At 47.3% G+C, this 20186-nt stretch overlaps 1 protein-coding gene across 1 annotated transcript in view; it reads left to right on the top strand.

Annotated features, from left to right (window-relative positions):
• Positions 1 to 20186, top strand: part of SMYD3 (SET and MYND domain containing 3) — an 859717-nt gene that overhangs the window by 28034 nt on the left and 811497 nt on the right. The gene's annotated exons all lie outside the window — the stretch shown is intronic.

Raw genomic sequence — 20186 nt, 5'->3', positions numbered from 1 at the left:
ACATTTAAGAGCACATTGTCACTATAGCTACACCAACTTACGAAATACACTGGTATTGAACAATTAAATAATAAGCTACACATTTGTTTAGTAAAAAACATTTTACTCAAAGCACATTCACATCTGCGTTTTTAAGGTTTTAAAACGAACTAACATCTTGGTGTATAACGTATGTTTTGCATTATTTCTCCTTTTTTGTGGTCACTCCTTGCACAAAGTGTCACGTCGGCAACAAGTGTTTGCCACTTGTACACGGGCACTTTGACTAAGGTACTGCTACAAAAAAAGTAACCCCCCCCTCCAACCCCCAACCTGCACATACCTCCCTCTCTTCTGCCCACTCAATATTACTCCACTTACCACCTCCTGCCCATTCTAAGCCCACACAGTATCACCACTTCCATTCCACCACAGAATCTGCCCTCCTATAAAACCCACTCCTACCTTACCACCCTCACCCTCCTGCTACTCCTAATGTCTGTGGACATCGCATCAAACCTTGGCCCTCCTACACCCAATTCCCAACGCCAAACTTGGCTATCTACCTCCTCCAACAGTAGTCGTAACGTCAACCTTCTCATCCCAATTCTCTTAATTCCACAAGTCGGCCCCCCTCTTTCATGTGCCCTCTGGCATGCCCGCTCAGTCTTCAACAAACTAGCTTCTGTCAATGACCTTTTCTTCTCCAAATCCCTTAATCTATTTGCTATAACTGAAACTTGGCTCCAGGAATTCGACACTACCTCTCCAGCTGCCCTTTCCCACAATGGCCTTCTCTTAACTCACTCCATCAGACCCACTGGACGAAAAGGTGGTGGTGTTGGACTCCTCTCCCCACAATGCACCTTCCAGGTACTTCCCACACCTCCCTCTCTTTCGCCCTGCTCTTTTGAAATGCACTGCATTCGTCTTTTCTCTCCAGCTTGTCTGAGGGTCACAGTCATTTATCAGCCTCCTGGATTAGTGTCCCGCTTTCTGGATGAATTCTCTGCATGGCTACCCTACTTTTACTCATCTGAAGTGTCTGTCATCATCCTAGGTGACTTTAACATTCCAATCAATGTTAATACTGCTACCACTTCTAAACTACTCAACCTAACCTCCTCTTTTAACCTAATACAATGGACACAAACCACCACTCACTCCAACGGCAATACTCTTGACCTCGTATTCTCCCATCATTGCACTCTCTGCAGTATCTCTAACAGAACACACCCTTTCCTTTCTCTGATCACAACCTTATCCATTTCACACTCTCCTTGTCTCCTACACCCCATGCTGCCAACCCACAAATCACTACCCGCAGAAACCTTCGCAACCTCAACCCTTCCCTTCTTCACTCTGCTACTGATGGCCTTTATGACAAAATCACACCTCCTGCCCAGACCTAACCACTTCCATCTACAACACCACGTTGTCATCCTCCCTAGACATACTTGCTCCTCTTTCTACATGCAGCACCAGGCCCCATCTGCCACAACCCTGGCAAACAGACGACACCAGAAGTCTCAAGAGACACAGCCATGCTCTTGAGTGAGCATGGCGGAAATCCCTGCAAGACTTTACCCTCTACAAATCTGCCCTTCTCAAATACAACTCCTGCCTCCACACTGCTAAACAAACCTATTACAACACTCTCATCAAAACCCTCTCATCCAAAGCTTGTCAACTCTTTTCTACCCTTAATTCCTCACTTCACCCCCCACTCACAAACTTGCTTACCGCTCAACAGATTGCCAACCATTTCAATAGCAAAATCGACACAATTTGCAAGGAGATATCTAGCATTAAAATTCCTCCCCTAACCAACAAACCAGTTCCAACACCACACTCAATACTCCTCTCCTTTTTGCCCAGTTACCACAGATGAAGTTGATAAAATCCTCTCCATGGCCCACCTCACCACCTTTCCCCTGGGGCCTGTTCCCTCTCAATTACTGCGACCACCTTCCCACTCTATCCTAAACTCCCTAACCCACATCTTCAACCTCTCCCTCTCCTCCGGCACCTTTCCTTCCCTGCTCAAACATGCACTGGTTAAAAAAAAGGAAAGCAGCCTCATTATTATCCCATTAAAGAAGAAGAGAATGTGCGCTGCATTTCAACATTTCATAATTTGCCACGTCACGAATGTTAATTCTCGATTATGAGCGCAAGTTTACAAGACTGACCGCTTCTGGCTCGTTCCTTTCTTCCGATCATGCGTGTTTGTACTTTCGGCTTTTGTTTAACGGATTTGTGTACTGTCCATACAAAAACGACAATAAAAAAAAACCAACAATTGCATCATGTGTACAAGGCTTTAGTCTTTTCCGGTTTGTCTGTTTTAGACATTCTTGCACTTCCCATGCTGGTTCGTATTGAAAGCAGGTCTTCTTCGGGAAACCTATTGAACTTGCTCAGTGCAGTTGGCAGTTGCCTGAGCAAGGACCTCTGCGAGTATCTGATTGGGTACTAGATATTGTTCCACACAGCAGGAAGTAAGTTCCTGCTTGATGTTGCAATCCAGAAGGAGGTTTCTTTCAGCTCTCACACTCCTCCACAAGGCTACAAGCTGTATTTTGACAGTGAGGCTCTGGCCAGGTTGGGTAGGGGGAATGGCAGGCAAACAGAATGTGGAAGAAGCAGGCATGCAGTGCTTGGGCGTGACATCCTGTGTCGCTTAGCAGCAAGCCAATGGACTTCAACTGACCACAAAGGGAAAGAATGTGCTTCCATGCTTGCTGTGGTCAGTTTACATTAAGGAAGCGGGGGGATTGGCATGATCATCCAGGTAGTTAGCCTGCAAGGAGGGAATGCACAGAAAGCAAACTACTAAGTACATAAGTACTAAGACCAACAACTACGGATAAATAAATATATTTTTTAGGGTAACATACACTTTTACATGACAATAGCATTGACTAATTTTATCTAACAATCATTTTTACTTTGTTTTATTTAAGGACATATTAACATTTTATTTGGTATAATTGTTTAATAAATATAATGGGCAGAGTTGAAGAAAACATCTTTTTCAAATGTTTCAGTTTTATTTTTTTTACTTTTAGCATTATCACTGCACTGTCTTCTTTAAGAACAGTATTCCTTTCTTTGTGCTTGGGGAGTGCACACAGAAAATACTTTGGCTGACAGTGACCATTTACAAACGAAGCCATGTGATCACTGGCACATGGAGAAATCATACTAACTACCCCTTTTAAGATACCTCTCAGTTTTATCTGTGAGCACATGCTTCATTCAACAGTACCACACCCTAATGAAGGGGAGCCCTTCAAGCAATACATTGGCTTTTTATGATCAAACTAATTTATGAATAAAACTAAACCTGCATTACTGCAAATCCATAAACAAGTGTCCAAACAATAGTCCATGCAAACATCCAGAGCCCAAAGATGAAAAAGCATTCGAGCCGATGCTGTGTAACTACTCAGATAATTAAAAAACACCCAGTGTCAATCCCCATGAGAAAGCAGCGCACTGTTATAATTGCCCCCCCCCCCCCATGATGGAATGATGGAAGGTCTAATATTGCTTAATATCGCTTTATACTCTACTGTAAAATGGCAATCCATCCAAACTGCATATGATTCTCTCAGGATAGCGCACCCAACAATATAAAATAAACTTGCAGTACTGAAGTACCATGAAAAAGATTTATTAAATAATAAAAAGTTAAATTCACACATGTGGAGATCAATTCCGCATATCATATGTGCATAAAGTCTAAATCAGACTGCAAGTACAAACTCCGGCATAACAGCGCTCACACGATTAAGTCTCCTAGCATGGTGATGTCAGCAGACCCTACACCTACGAGTGTCGCCAGAGTGACTACCTCAGGGAGCCCTGCGGAAGTCACTCTAATAGAACTCGTGCCTGTAGAGTGGGTCTTTTTTTTTTCTGCCCTCATCATGCTATGAGACAGAATTGCATGAGCGCTGTGATGCCAGAGTTTTCACTTGCAGCCTGATGGATTTTGTGCACTTATGATATGCTGATGCAATCTGCACATAGGTGAGTTTATTTCCCAGCGTTATCACCATGTCACGTGTTTGTGTGATCAGGAACTATGCTGATTTGATCCTGATAGCTAGTCTACCCAGGGTCTGTCAGAATGTAGATTGCCATTTGCTTTGAAAATGGCTTCAAGCAAGGGATTGTTTCATTTTTTTATTTTTTTTGCATAATCTTTATTTTATATTTTCAAATTTGCAAAATAACATACATAGAGAAAGACAAGACAAAAACAGTAAGTGGAACAAGGGGGAATGCATTGAGTTACAAAAGAAAAGGAACCTTTGATACCGGTATCTAGCTTCATATGACTTCATCAAGTTGTACCCCAACAATAGAGGGGTTCGTGTGCGCTTTAACCGTTGTAACAAAACAGAATTGCCTTCTCACACCAGTGCTGTATCCATTATAACCCAAAGTGAAACAGTGGGGGGAGAAAAAAAACAAAAAGGGGGGGATATGGGCATACCTAAAAATAATGAACCTAACAATCCAGCAGCACAAGACCAGTGGGTGTAAATCTGCAACCTTTCTAAAGAGCCTAGAAGTCCGTGGCACGCAGGTCTCACCCTCCAGGAACTTATGTACTATCTTCCTCTAATCAGCCTGCCCGGGGGTGGCATTAGATGGCGCCTGCGTCTTGTTAGAAGTATAATGTATCCAAGTGGCCCAAATGACATAAAATGTATCATACCTGTCCTTGCATTTCGCCATCCACTCCTCTGCTTCCATAATAGAGTTGAGCAAGTGCACCCAGTCGGATCACTCCAGAACATGGGTCGACTTCCAATGTATGGGAATTAGACGCCAGGCAGAGTTTAAGAGGTGTGGAAGAGTCGATTTACGTTAAAGGCTGAGGGGGTGGATGGCACGTGCAGCAAGAACTCCAATAGGGAATCTTGTAAATCCACATCTAAAATAATTTTTATCTGGGCCCCGATATCCTGCCAGAAGGGCGGAAGCCTCAGGCATTCACACCAAACGTAGGAAGGAGCCTCGAAGCCCACAGCCCCTCCAACAGGCAGCAGAAGCCGTCGGAAATATCCTAGCTAGAGTTGTTGGAACCCTATACCAGCGAGCCAGCAGCTAAAAGCTATTTTCTTGCATCTTAGTATCCACCGAGCTCTTGTGAGTGAGATGATATAGATGACTCAGTTGAGTCTCCGTAAATGTATGCTGCAGGTCCCTCTCCCATTCCCATATGTATATTGGCTTACCCTGGGACTCAGAATCCCCGGAAAATAATGGACGCATTCCATGACTTTCATCTTTTCATTGTAGACTTACATAGCCTTTCAAATGGGGTCAGGGAAGTGGGCGCTCAGACAGGGTGAGACAAGCTGTGGATAAAGTGATGTAATTGTCTATAGTGCCAATTGTCCATCGGAAAGCGGCCGAAATGGGAGCGGAGCCAGTCTAAAGAGACTAGACCCTGTTCATGTACGAACCTCCCACATCGCGTCTCCCTGTCTCTTGCCCACGTGCGGAAATAGGAGACTTTCCTTGGTTCACCCCCCCAAGAGGTGCAAGCAGGGACACAGGCTGTGACAGCAGTCCCCGTGCGTTTAGAGTATCCCATAGCCTCAGCACGTGGACAGAGACCGGTGACACAAAATCTGAAAGGCCTCTGCAATTCCAGGGGAGCCATGGAGTATGAGACAAGTTAAGCTTGGCCAAGAATTTCTCAAGGGGCACCCAAGATTTAGTGGTAGTATGATGCTGCCAGTCGAGAATCCTCTGCAGGGCAACCCCCTCATAGTACCTTCGTATGGAAGGGACCCCCAGCCCCCCAAAATTCTTAGGATGTTGCAGTGTGTGGAGGGCCAAGTGGGGTGTATGATCCTGCCATATAAATTTTAGGAACAGGCTGTTGAAGTCATGAGAAAAAAGATGTGGATAGTGCTATAGGTATCATCTGAAGGTAGAAAAGAATTCTCTGCAGAACATTCATTTTCAGGATACTGATTTGGCCCATCCATGAGAAGGTGGTACGGTCCCATTAGGAAAGATCCGCTTTAATCTTGTTGAGCAAAGGGGCAAAGCTGCACGTATATAGTTGTGTGAATTCAGCTGGGAGGTAAATGCTCAAATATTTTGAGGAGCCGCACCACGTGAAGGAGAAGGAGGCCTGTAGTTGGGAGCGTGGAGGAATAGTAAGGGGAAGGATCTCCGACTTACTATAATTGATTTTAAAGTTGGAGAGAGAATGGAATCTCCGGAGTTCTGCCATAATGTGAGGAAAGGAGATCAGCGGGTCTGTGACTTAGACCCCTTTCACACCGAGGGCATTTTGCACTCGCTATAGCGTTAGAAATAGCGCGTGCAATTGCCCTCAAACTGCTGCTCCATTCACTCCATTGTGAAAGCCCGAGGGCTTGATCGTGGACATCTTCAGCCGAGGAGTTTAACTCCCAGGCGTTCACCTATGGGGGTTGTGAGAGGAGACATCAGGCAGGAGACCTACTAAGGGTCCAGTTCGTGAGCACTTCCGTGAATCGGATGTGCATGCAGATTATCTGCAGCAAAAAAAACAGTCCTGAAAACAGTAGACAAAATTAGTAGGAAATCTGGAACTCGAATATCTGGAACTCGAATATCTGGAACTCGAACGAACAGTCAGCGTGCGGTTGAGGGAGAGGAAGGCCCCTCCTCGGCAGTTACAGCGGGATCTGCACGTGGTTTGTTACAGCGTCTGCGACGGGCCTGACACCAGGGCTCCGGACGAGTTGGTGCTGGAACAACCGCGGAGGTGTGCCAATCAGGTATATCCACTGCTGGTGGGCCGGTGGAGTGAAAGAAAGTGGGGTAGGTCTGACTTCCGTAGAGTGACTTGCGGACCTCCTTTAGTGACCGAGAGGCTGAAGGGGAATCCCCGCCGGTATACCAGGTGAGCGTCCTGCAGAACTTCCAATAGTGACTTAAGGGCCCTGCATTGCATCAGCGTGCGTCTGGATATGTCTGGGAATTGGGACAGCTTAGCTCCATCAAAGTCCACGTAGCAGACCCCCCGGACGTGGTACATGATGTGTTCCTTCAAGGTATATTTGTGTAGCTTACAAATAATGTCCCGGGGTTTATCTGGATCATCTGAGAGGGCTCTGAGAGCCTGATGGGCTCAATCAATCTCTGTGATCAGATGCCTCTTTACCCAGGATCTGCGTGAAGCCCCATATACGAATATTAACCCTTCGGCTCCTGTTCTCAGCATCATCAAGTTGGTCTAGCCAAGAGTCAATATGTTGATCTTGCACCATACAGCGTGTCTGTAGGGCCTGTAGGGTAGGATTAATGTCCTTTACTGTTCCCTCTAAGACCTCTACTCTGTCCCCAATGGGAGCTGTGTCGGCCTGCAGGTCCTCAATGTCCTTTCTAAAGGCCTTTTCCATCCTGGCCATAAAGCCCTCCAGATCAGCCCAGGTGGGGAGGGCTAAAATATGGGACCTCAGGTCTCCATCTTCTAGGGCTATATGCAATCCCATATGCCCAGTATGCGGGGGGGGGGGGGATCTAGGGGCTGAAGGAGAGAGGCCCAGTGGATTCTGCCTGGGAGCCCTGGTGCGACCTGTGGGAGGCACTGCTGTTGCTCCCCCGGGCCTCATGCCTGCCTGGGCTGCTGAAGGGGCTTCCCTGGGAGCCTGGAGAGGAGGTGAAGTGGGCAGATTGCGCGGTGAGAGGATCGGGGATGCCGCGTGTCCAGCCTGCAGACACTCACCCAGCGCTATCTTGGATCCGGCCCCACGCCAGTGAAATAGGCTTCCAGGGAGCTGGAACGGAGCCTCAGTGTCCTCCGGGGCTGTGGGGATTGCTTCCTCCATGATGGCATTTCAACTGGCTGGAGTCTCGAAGCTTGGTGCTGCTGTGCTGAGTGGGACAGACGGAGCTCTGCTCAAACGCATCTGCTCCCTTCCATGCTGCGGCCACGCCCCCGGATTGTTTCAATTTATAGTTTGCAGATGCAGGGTGGTTAACAATTTTTACAATATCACTCTGTCATAGGACTGATGCAAGTTTTTTTTTTCTTGTGCCTGCATTTATGTTAGGGAAATTTGTCCTGAAGCTGCCCACACTGCTTCTAGGGATGTGTATATGTGAAGTAGTATTATGAAACATTTAAATATTCATAAATCTTCTGCAAACATTAAATTTTTTGTGGCCTGTAATAGATTGTAGGAAATTGCATAGTGACTTTGAGTTTCTGAAATGTAATAAACTGGAATTAAATATTACATCGTACAAGACAAGCTTGTGGCATATGAATCATTGATATAGCAGAACTAATATGCTAAGAGACACTAAAATTAACACCAAATGTAATTTAATAGCAAAAATGTATTCAAAGATGCACTCCAGTCAATATTCTAAATTAAGAATTAAGATTCATACAAGAAACCCAGCCCCCAGCCTACCTGCTGAGTTTTCTTGTTGCCTGTCACATACAACAAGCCTGATGTAAAAGAAGTACACCTCTGTTGACCTTACTGTTCCTGTTAGATGGTTGCATTGGATTATCCAAAACCCATATTAAGGCAAGGGGGGGGGGGGGGGTGGAATTCTGCACAGATGCAGTGTTAACTTGAGAGTTTAGCCTTCTTTATTTTTTATTCTTTGGGGGGCTTTATGAGAAATGGCCCTCCCCAAATGGAATATTATGATAAACCTGTAGGTAAATAAGAGAACCAGAATCTTCACCAAGTGAAAGAGTGGGTTTGATGGAAAAGCTGGCAGTTCCCCCACCCAGGACCTCTGTGAACAAAGGGGATTCCTGTCTTGGGAAATTAACCAGCTATCATTGTGAGCAGATGAACTACTGCAGCCTGCATATAACCTTAACCCACAAGTATATAGATGCACACCAGTATGGAAACAATAATAAAGTACATATATCCAATGTGCAAAGAGTCCAACCGGAGTACTGGTGACATTTGTGCACATATACCTTGGTATATACTGAATAATTTCTAATAAAGATACCTGCGGATGAATGTTGCAGAAAAGTTCAGTTGAAGGGCCCTGAGGATGATCACAATGCAGTGTCTGTCTTGGTGTCCAAGACCTGAAGACAAGATCAGCGATAATGGGGAGATCCTCCAGCCATTATCCAACAGGCCTGGAATATAGCTTCTCACCAGCATCAATAATGGCGTGGCACTGGAACGCAGAGTCTGCCTATCTACTCTGTGTCTTAGTCCCTAGTAGCTTCTAATCTGTCATGCAACCGGACCTTTTAACTACCTAGTGTTTATCAGATGTCTCTAGCCTATGCTGGTTATTGAGCCCTGAACTAAAACTAAATATAGAATCCCAGAACAGAAGGGACAGGTTTAACTAAAACAACAACCGCATATAATCTTTGTTGCAATAAACACGTTTACCTACTAATATACAGCAAAGTGACCAGTACACATGCACACCGTATCACAGACTTCACTATCTGGTATAAAGCATGTAAGCTAACTATTTCAATACATTAAAAAAAAATATATATTTCTCTTATATTCACTGACCGACACAGCTCCTCTCTTGTAACAAATGGGTTGTTAGCCTTATCACTAGGAGAATACTAGGCATAGTTGTAACACAACACTCAGAACTCTTAGTTCCACCCAGGGGGGCGGTCCCTTGGGCTACAACCCTCCACCCTGCCATGAAGCCATCGGTTTCATTTTGCCTAGTGTAGGAGAAGGACCTAGGAACCCTGCGGGCCCATCGGTCCGTGCTTTTTTACGCAGAAGCTTGGCTTTTTGCGCAAGATGATTGATCCTGTGATCAGCTATCAACAGCTGGCTGGGTGACAGGCTGGATACCTTTATCCTTGTAGTCTCCTCAGTCCGGCCATCGAGCGTGTGCAGGTCGCAGCTACGGCTCGGCAGGCCACGACCGAAACCTCAGCTCCAGATGTGGTCAGTGAGCTTTTATGCTCTGGGGCGTACATATGACTGGGCTACTGATGTCTGTGTCACAGTATGCCGAGGCCAGCAGCTACTCTGTACTGATCAGTGAGTAGTTCTGTAATGGAATGTCTCCCAGCTCTTCAGGACTGGTAAGTACAGCTCTCCCTTCTACGGCGGGACTGAGCGGCTGGACATTCTCTGGGAGGTCGATTCGGGGGTCCCTCACCTCCCTCTCTTCTCTCCCTTGTCCCTATCCCCCCCCCTCCCTGGGGGGATGCTGCATGTGGCTGCTGAGTGGTGTATGTGTGATCTCTGTGGGCTATCACCTGAGATGGGGGGCTGGCTGGCTAGGGGTGTCCTGGGTCCTGTGTGTTAAGCTGCCGGAAGGTGCCTGTGAGGATCCGCTGTGGTTGGTGCGGCGCTGTGTCTCTGTAACATTGTTTCTTTCTGTACCTCATGGAGGTGCTGGTAGCCATTTTAGGTGTGGGCGAGGCAGCATGCCTTCCTGGGCTTCAGCGGCCATTTTCCAAGTGATCTCCTATTCAGGACACTGGTGGCCATTTTCTGGAAGCCTGAACACATTTTTTCAGTGTTCTCTAGCAGCAGCATGGCTCATGTGCTCTCACAGCCATTTTCCCTGTGTTTCCTGTCTGTGTGCTGGGCAGCTATTTTATTGAAGCCTGAGCACGTTTTTTAGAACGTTTTAGCGCTCATTCTGGTGGCTGCCACCGACACAGCTTTTGTTACCTTTTGTCAGGGCTGGCTTAGCCCTTCCTTCTCTGGGCTGGCCGCTCAGCTGTGGGCTAATTGCCAGCTCTCTTCTCTTTCCACAGTTACCAGCTGTTCCCAATGTTGCTCGTCTGACCTGCCTATTTAAAGCCTTCCAGCTCACTCTTTCATTTGCCTTTGCGTTGGTCACATCACTAGGAACCATCTCCTGCTGTTTGTTTCAAGGCTGGCTTGCTGACATCCCTCCTGGCTTCTATCCTGCTTGCAGTTGCTCTCCTTGGATCCCTGACGTCTGGACTGGCTGATTACCGATCTGGTTTATGAACTTTGGACTGGCTGACTACCCGATCTGGCTACCGGACTCTGGCTATGCTTGACTATGCTTTTTCCTATTTACCTTTTTATTTTTATTAATAAACAAGTGTGATTTGATTGTACTTCTGTCTCTGTCTGTTTCATGGTTCCTGACACCTCTGCACTTGGGAGCACTCAGGGTCTACAGGCACTACTTGTGAACAGCGCAGAACTACTCAGGGTGGGGAGTGCGGCGGGAAAGAGCCCCTCAGTCAGCAAGGAGGGCGGGACTGTCACTGTCCTAAGTCCCCATTCGGGTGGCAGACAGGGTAGGGTCAACATGGCTTCAGAAACTGGTGTTTCTTCCCCCCAAATCCAGGCAATTGCAACCGGGTCACCTGCGGACTGCGCAGTGCCCATGGCTACCCTGACGGCAGTCCTCAATTCGTTTGTTGCCAAGATGGAGGCAGTGCGTGGGAAGAAAGGTGCGTTAAAGAGGCCCCTGCCCCCCGTCCTCTGGGGAGAGCTCTGACCTCTGCTCTGTCTTGTCAGATGACGCTGACCAGGACCATTCGGACAGTGATGATGAGTCCCCGTCCGGGTCCAGGCGCGACAAAGCTCTTGTTGGAGCACTTATCACAGCTGTGCGTGATACCCTGAAGATTCAGGAGCCACCGGATACCTCTGCTGATGTACCGCTCCCTTTTGGGTCCCGCAAGCCAGCACGTTCATCTAAGGTGTTACCGTATCTGACTTATTTTGACAAGTTCATTTACAAGGAATGGGGTCACCCGCAACGGACCTTTTCAGTCCCCAAATACATGGTGGTGTGTTACCCTTTTGAGGAGAGCCTTCTCAAAAAATGGTCGGCTCCTCCGGTCGTGGACCTCCCAGTATCCAGGTTAAATAAAGTAACCATGAGCCCGGTTGAGGGGAATCCTGCATTTAAGTATCCCACGGACAGGAAGGCCGAGGCAGTGGCTTGTTTCTTGTTTACGGTTGTGGGGTCAGCCGTGCGACCAGTACTGGCATCCGCACTTGTGTCGCAGACACTGACTGAGTGGGCAAAATTTTTTCACCTCGAATTGGGAGAGCAGCAGGCTTCCCCTGTTTGCGTGGAACTAGCAGACCAACTAGTGCAAGGCCTTAAGTACGTCTGTGACGCAGCCCTGGATACTCTTCCTCTGCTATCCAGGGCTTCAGTGTCAGCTGTGGTGCTGAGGTGCCTAATTTGGCTAAAATTCTGGTCTGCTGACCAGGCTCTTTGGAGCCTCATTAGATGACATTATTAAAAATGCCACCAGTGGTAAAAGTACCTTACTCCCACAGGCCAGGAAGGCTAAGGAGCCACGCCGTAGGCAAGGGCCCTCTTTTTCCGCTCACAAACAGCTTTTTCGTCCGCCTGGAGCTTAGACAAAACGTCCTCAGCCCGACAGGACGTCCACGGACGGTCAAAAACGTCCCTGGAACCACAAGCCTAACAAGCCTGCGAATAAAAGTGCTACTGCATGAAGGTTTGCCCCACCGATGTCTCGGGTGGGGGGGGTCGCCTTCGGGAGTTTGCAGCCTGTGGTGCTCCCAGTTATCCGACCAATGGGTCTGCGATCTGATTTCCACGCGCTACAAGATAGAGTTTCTCTCTTGGCCGCCAAACAGATTCTTCCCCTCCAGCATACCCGTATCGCCAGATCGCTGGGAGGCCCTCTTGGGGGCAGTAAGGGATTTGCTGAATCGCGGGGTGATTGTACCGGTTCTGGAATCGGAACGCTTCCAGGGATTCTACTCAAATCTGTTTGTGGTTCCCAAAAAGGAAGGGGTACATCCGATCTTGGATCTAAAGGCCCTCAAACACTTTGTAAAAGTGCAGAGGTTAAGAAAGGAATCAGTTTGCTCAGTAGTCGCTGCACTCCATCAAGGGGACTCCCTGGCGTCCTTAGACATCCAGGATGCGTACCCGTATGCCCCCGGCATCAAAAGTTTCTGCGGTTTGCAGTCGGGGCAGCCCGCTACCAGTTTGTGGCTCTTCCCTTTGGTCTGGCTTCAGCCCCCCGAGTCTTTACCAAGGTATTGGCTCAGTTTCTACGGCCTCAGAATTTGAGGAGGATGTGGCGATCACCATGCAGACCCTGCAAGAATTTGGGTGGCTGTTGAACCTAAAGAAGTCGGGGCTTGTGCCAACCCAGCATCTGGAGTACCTAGGCTTACTACTGGACTCCAGGGAAGCGAGAGTGTTTCTCCCTTCAGACAAACTGCAGACTCTCAGATCTGCGGTAAAACTGATGATGAACCGCAAGTGGTCGTCGCTCTGCTTTTGAATGCGAGTACTGGGACTCATGGTAGCCTCATTCGAGGCAGTACCTTATGTCCAGTTCCACACCAGAGTCTTGCAGAAGGAGATTTTGACAAAATGGTACAAATCTCAGGTGTCCCTGGATCGACAGATCCAGGTAAGCCAGCCAGTCAGAGACTCTCTGTTCTGGTGGTTGAGGGTCCCCAGTGATTCAGTTCGGAAAATTGTTCCTTCCTCTGAAATGGACGGTGATCACATTGGAAGCCAGTCTATCCGGCTGGGGTGGAGTGATGGGGGTTCAGTCGGCTCAGGGCCTCTGGTCGACGGAAGAATCCAAGTTGCAGATCAATCTGCTCGAATTCAGAGAGATCAGGCTGTGCCTCTCCACATGGTCCATGAGACTGCAAGGGCGTCCGATCAGGATCCAGTCAGACAACACCACTGCCGTGGCATACGTCAATCACCAAGGAGGAACAAGAAGCTCAGCCGCTGCACAGGAGGGCGCTCACATACTTTGGTGACACGTACCAGCCCTGTCGGCCATTTACATTCCGGGAGTGGAGAACTGGCAGGCGGACTATTTGAGTTGATAGATGCTGGACCCAGGAGAATGGGCATTGCATCTGGAGACACTCAGGTTGCTGTGCCTGAGGTGGGGCACACCAGACGTGGATCTGCTGGCCTTCCATATCAATCGGAAGGTGCCAAGATTCGTGTCCAGGACAAGAGATCCATGGGTCGACGCATCAGACGCGCTGGTGGCTCCGTGGGATCAGTACCAGCTGATCTACGCCTTTCATCCACTGAAACTGTTACCACGTCTGCTTTGCAGAGTGGAAGCCGAGGGGATCCCAGTGATACTGGTTACCCCAGATTGACCTCAGTGTCCCTGGTATGCAGACCTGGTGCATCTGGTGGCAGACGCTCCCTGGCGACTGCCGCTGCAAGAGGACCTTCTGTCTCAAGGTCCGATTCTCCATCCTGCTTTAACGGCATGGCTATTGAGAGGCAGAGGTTGAGGAACCGGGGTCTGTCGGACTCGTTGATCCCAACTATGCTGAGAGCATGGAAATCTTCTTCTCGGAAGATATACCATCGTACCTGGAAGGCCTACATCTCCATGTGTGTGGAGAAAGGATGGCATCCGCGCTCCTTTTCCATATCCAGGATCCTGCTGTTTCTTCAGCAAGGAGTAGAGCAGAAACTGGCATTAAGCACCATTAAAGGGCAAATTTCAGCCTTGGCTGTCTTTTTTTTTTCTGTGACCCCTGGCATCTCACTCCTTAGTGAGTACCTTCGTTCAGGGGGTAAGACATGTAGTCCCTCCGGTGTGTCCACCGTTACCCCCATGGGATCTGAACCTGGTGTTGTCGGCGCTTCAAAAACCGCCATTTGAAAACATCAGGGAGATTCCCCTGTTGACTCTTTCCCAGAAAGTGGTCCTCCTAGTGGCCATCACATCGGCCAGGGGGGTTTCAGAACTGGCGGCCTTGTCTTGCAAGTTGCCCTATCTGGTTATCCACAAGGATAAGGTGGTGTTGCGTCCGCAACTGTCTTTTCTACCGAAAGTGGTCTTGGCTTTTCATATCAATAAGGACATTGTATTCTGTCCTAACCCGAAGCACCCTAAGGAGGTGGCCCTTCACGCTTTGGATGTGGTTCAGGCTCTTAAGGTGTAATTGTCTGCCACGGCTCCCTTTCGGAAGTCAGACTCATTGTTTGTGTCGGTGACTGGTCCAAAGAAAGGCATGGCGGTCTCATCGGCCACCATTGCCAGGTGGATCAGACAGATTGTAGTGCAAGCCTACGTCTTGAAGGGGCAGGTGCCCCCCTTTCTGGTTACGGCCCACTCCACAAGGGCAATCGGATGGTCTTGGGCCTTCTGACACCAAGTGTCTGCCGCTCAGGTGTGTAAAGGGGGGACCTGGTCGTCTGTCCACACGTTTGCCAAGTTCTACAAGGTAGACGTCAGTGCATCGACTGATGCCTGTTTTGGCTGCAAAGTTTTGCAGGCGGCCGTGTAGTTGCAATTGAATATGCACTATATGTTTTCTGTTTTTCCTGTTTTTTCGATAAAAAAAAGGTTAATTATGTTAATGCACTGTTGCATTACTTCCGCAATTTGGTGAGATCTTGGGTGATCACTCCTGTTGAGGATACCCTGTTTTTTGTGGTGGTTTTCCACGCACTGTTGCTTTTTGTGGGTAAAGTTTCACTAGTTCCCACTTGCCATGGTGGATGAAGTTTTGTGCTGTTTTCCCACCCCTCATTTGGCACTGCTTGGGGACGTCCTACTTGTTACAGAGAGGAGCTGTGTCGGTCGGTGAATATAAGAGAAATAGGATTTTTTTTTACTCACCGTAAAATCCTTTTCTCTGTAATTCACCGACCGACACAGCACTCGCCCCTCCTTTTTATCTTTACCTTATACTGCTTGTTGACATACTGATGGCTGCATGGCAGGGTGGAGGGTCCTCCCCCCTGGGCGGAACTAACAGTTCTAAGTGTTGTGTTACAACTATGCCTAGTATTCTCCTAGTGATAAGGCTAACAACCCATTTGTTACAGAGAGGAGCTGTGTCGGTCGGTGAATTACAGAGAAAATGATTTTACAGTGAGTACAAAAAATCCTGTTAAGCAGTAACATAAGAAAAGAAGATGTTCATAATTATATGGATATGATAGTAATTGTCATTAGATATTATGGGGTGGAGAGTCTATGATGCATACATTTTGTATATTTTGATGTAAATATGATATGTAATGATATTGCATATGATAGGAGACTCAACTTATCGTTTATAATGTTATTCACACGTTAATATACATCACGGAAGAAAATAAAAATCTTAAAAGTGAATGTAGATCAAAGATATATACGTGTTTCATTACCACCATTGTTAGACGTATAAACATTGTGAGAATGCTTGTTTATTTTATTTATTACAGGTACTTTTATATAGTGCTGACAATTTATGCAGCACTTTATATATATATATATATATATATTGTCCATTTGCATCAGACCCTGCCCTCAAGGAACTTACAATCTAAAGTCCCTAACTCACATTCATATACACATACATACATGCATACATACACACACACACTAGGGCCAATTTAAACAGGATCCAATTATCCTACCAGCATGTCTTTGGCATGTGGGAGGAAATCCATGCAGGCACAGAGAGGACTTGCAAACTCCGAGCAGGTAGTGCCGTGGTTGGGATTCAAACTGCAACATTAGTGCTGCCTGCCAGGTGGAAAATTAATTAAAGTATTGGAGAAGAAGAAAGAAAAACAGAAAAGAAAAACAGAGAAAGCAGAGGAAGCCGGGAAGAAAAATTGATTAGAGGACCAAACATGTGGACATTAGTATGCATAATCTTTTGTTTCATAAGTGTAACAAGGATCTATCAAAGTCTATTGGAAGATATGATTCCATCCAAGGAGACAAAATCGTCTAAAATTTATGTTTTTTGTCATGAAGGATGGCAGCAAGTTTTCATTGGACATGTGCCACATCATTTTATTTTTGACTTGGACAGAAGTCAATATGGAGGACCACCAGATCGCTGATGCCAGGCAGGTCTACTGCAGACTAAGTGTGAGCTGTCTGCCTGTACACTATATGGACAGGCCGTTTTACACTGACAGGTAGAATCAGTGAACTACCACAGCACTCAACAGCGCCATGGTAGCTCATTGAAAACTACAAGCCGACACCTGCAAAGACTGTTTGGACTTGTAGTTTTCACATTCACAGAGCACTGTGAATGGATGACATGGCCAGGTAGAGAGAGCCCCACACGGCCGTGTTTTTTTTAGATTGCGGCAGCGAACAGGGGGTGGGGGTAGGTGAATATGGATGTAACATGTTAAAAAAGGTGAACCTCTCATTTAACCTCCCAGCGGTATTCCCGAGTATGGCAGTACAATTAGCGGTAACCCCGAGCCACATTGCATTGCAGGATCCTGGTGTAGGTTACTTACCTTGTCCCCAGGATCCTGCGATGTGTGTGTGTGTGTGTGTGTGTGTATATATATATATATATATATATATATATATATATATATTGTGGCAGCACGCAGGTAAAGTCACCTGGTTGTATCCAGGATGGGAAATATGTGTGCCCTAGATTCAGGCTTTATGCAGACTTGTACAACTAGAGGGGAAGAGTTAATGAGCCCAGCTGAAGTAAGTGGGCTCATTAAGACCTCTACAAAAAACCCCAGCATGCTTAGGGAGATGCTCCATCCTGGAACCAGTTTTGTGTTGTATAGACTGGGGAGTCTGACACTTGTTCTGTGCGGTGAGTTAACGCCTGTGTGGCAAACCTCTACAACAGAGACAGGGACTGGTGCTGCACAAGGCTGCACTCAGTTGTTAGATAGGGAGTCTAAGTGTGTAGTTAGAGGTCAAGCTGACCAGGATTTATTTTCATGTTTTATTTTTGTTTGGCTGTTATATGTTTCACTGCATGTAGCATAAATAAACCGTATCTGTTGTTTTTTTGCACCTACAACGCTGTCTGCTGTGCCTGATTTTGTGTTGTGAACCCATCCAGGGGGTCACACACACCCGCTGCCGAGTTAACCCCTCACAGTTGGTGGAGAATTTTGGCAGTTTTTTTTTAAAGGCCAGCATGGAGGAGATACTGAGACAGCTGGCTCTAGCAAATGCAAATCAGCAGCAAACAAATGCGGGTTTACAAAGGAGCCTTGCAGCTCAACAACAGAGCCTTGCAGCCCAGCAGCAGACAAATGCAACTTTGCAGCAGAGTCTGGAAGCTCAGCAGAAGGCTCATCAGCAGAGTCTGGAAGCTCAGCAGAAAGCTCACCTGCAGAGTTTGGAAGCTCAGCAACAAGCCCAGCAGCAGACAAATGCAAATCAGCAGCAGACAAATGCAACTTTGCAGCAGAGTCTGGAAGCTCAGCAACAAGCCCAGCAGCGATCTGAAGCCCGCTTCATAGACCTGTTGCAGAAGCAAGAGCAGAGTTTTCAACAGCAAATAGAGACATTGATACAGCAACGTCCGCAGACCAATGAAGCAAGTGGTTACAATAATACCGCATCCTTTGGTGTGAGCCGTTTACTGACAAAAATGACTGGAGAGGATTATCCGGAGGTGTTTTTGACCACATTTGAAAGGACTGCTGAAAGGGAAAAGTGGCCTAAGGAGCAGTTTGCTCTACTGGTGGCCCCTCTGTTAACTGGGGAATCGCAGAAAGCTTATTATGACCTAGAGCCTGACCAAGCAAAAGACTATGTGGTACTAAAAACAGAAATATTGGCACGGCTGGGTGTCACCCTGGCCGTCCGGGCTCAGCGTGTGCATAATTGGACTTTTCAGGTTGGAAAACCCCCCAGATCTCAAATGTATGATCTCATTCACCTGAGCAGGAAGTGGCTGCAGCCAGAGATTTTGACCGCACCAAACATTGTGGAACGTGTGGTTATGGATCGTTTCCTGAGAGCTCTTCCTACTGCCATCCAAAAATGGGTAAGCCAAGGAGACCCAGAAAATGCAGATAAACTTGTGGATCTGGTTGAGAGGTACTTGGCTACAGAGAACTTGACCACCTCTTCTAGGGACTCACGGACTTTCCATCCTAAGACCAGATCATTCCCAGTGGCGGGTAAGATGACTCCAAGGGGTGAGGGTGGAGAGAGTGAGAGAGTGGGAGTTCTTCCTAAGGTCTGGTGGGAGCAGCCCAGGAAGCCCAGGCTGCAAGAGGCAGCGAAAAAGATTATTTGCTACCGCTGCCGGCAAGAGGGACATATTGCAGCCAATTGCCCCGTTGTGGATGAGCCTATGCAATGTGACTTTATAAGGGAGAGACGTCAGTCGCTGTTTGCGACAGTTGCATGCACTGCCATTAGGGGACCTGAGAAACATTTATGTAAAATGTCTATTAATGGTAGAAATGTTGATGTGTTGCTGGATTCAGGTAGCCTGGTAACATTGATAAAAGCTGAATTAGTTACTACAGAGGTCTCTGGGAAGAACAAGGTGGCTGTTATTTGTGTGCATGGGGACACCCGAGAGTATCCTGTAACTTCAGTGTTTTTTGAGACCCCCAAAGGTAACCTCTCTCATCAGGTGGGGTTAGTGTCTCACTTACCACATGATGCTATTGTGGGAAGGGATTTTCCAAAATTCTGGGAACTCTGGGATTGTCCTGAGCTCCCCACTGGTGCCCCTATAGACCAGGAAGATGACCAGAATTCCTCTGGGAGTGGTGAGGACTCTCCTGAATTTCCCTTGTCGGTATTGGCGGGGGAAACTCGAGAAACTGGGGAGGAGCCAACATCCTCAGATGAAAACATGCCGTCTGTGGAGTTTTCAGATCTTGAGGTTCACAGGGAAAATTTTGCCACATAACAGTTAAAAGATCCCACCCTAATAAAGGCACGGGAAAATGTGGTGAAAATAGATGGTGAGTTAGTGAACCCAGATAAGACTTGCACTTATCCGTACTTCACTATGGAAAGGGACCTGCTGTATCGAGTGGCTCAAAGGGCAGAAGAAACCATTGAGCAACTTGTAGTGCCCAAACCTTACAGGAAGTTGGTGTTAGAATTGGCCCATGGGCACATTCTGGGAGGTCATCTGGGGACCGAAAAAAACAGAGAGAGGGTACTGCAGAGATTCTATTGGCCTGGGGTCATGAAGGAAACAGAAAATTATTGTTCCTCCTGCCCTGTGTGTCAGAAGTCGGCACCTATGCCACATTTCCGTAACCCGCTGGTACCTCTTCCTATCATTGAGGTCCCCTTTGAGAGGATCGCAATGGATTTGGTAGGTCCGATAATGAAGTCTGCTAGGGGGCATCAGTACATTTTGGTTATATTGGACTATGCCACCCGTTATCCGGAAGCAATTCCTCTTCAAAATACCTCGGCCAAAACCATAGCCAAAGAGCTATCTCTTGTTTTTAGCCGAGTGGGTATTTGTAAGGAA

Source organism: Lithobates pipiens, unplaced genomic scaffold (genome assembly GCF_037356315.1).
Source record: "Lithobates pipiens isolate NorthernLeopardFrog02 unplaced genomic scaffold, aLitPip1_a1.2 Scaffold_18, whole genome shotgun sequence".
Lineage (NCBI taxonomy): Eukaryota > Metazoa > Chordata > Amphibia > Anura > Ranidae > Lithobates > Lithobates pipiens.
This window is presented reverse-complemented; position numbering and strand designations above follow the sequence as displayed.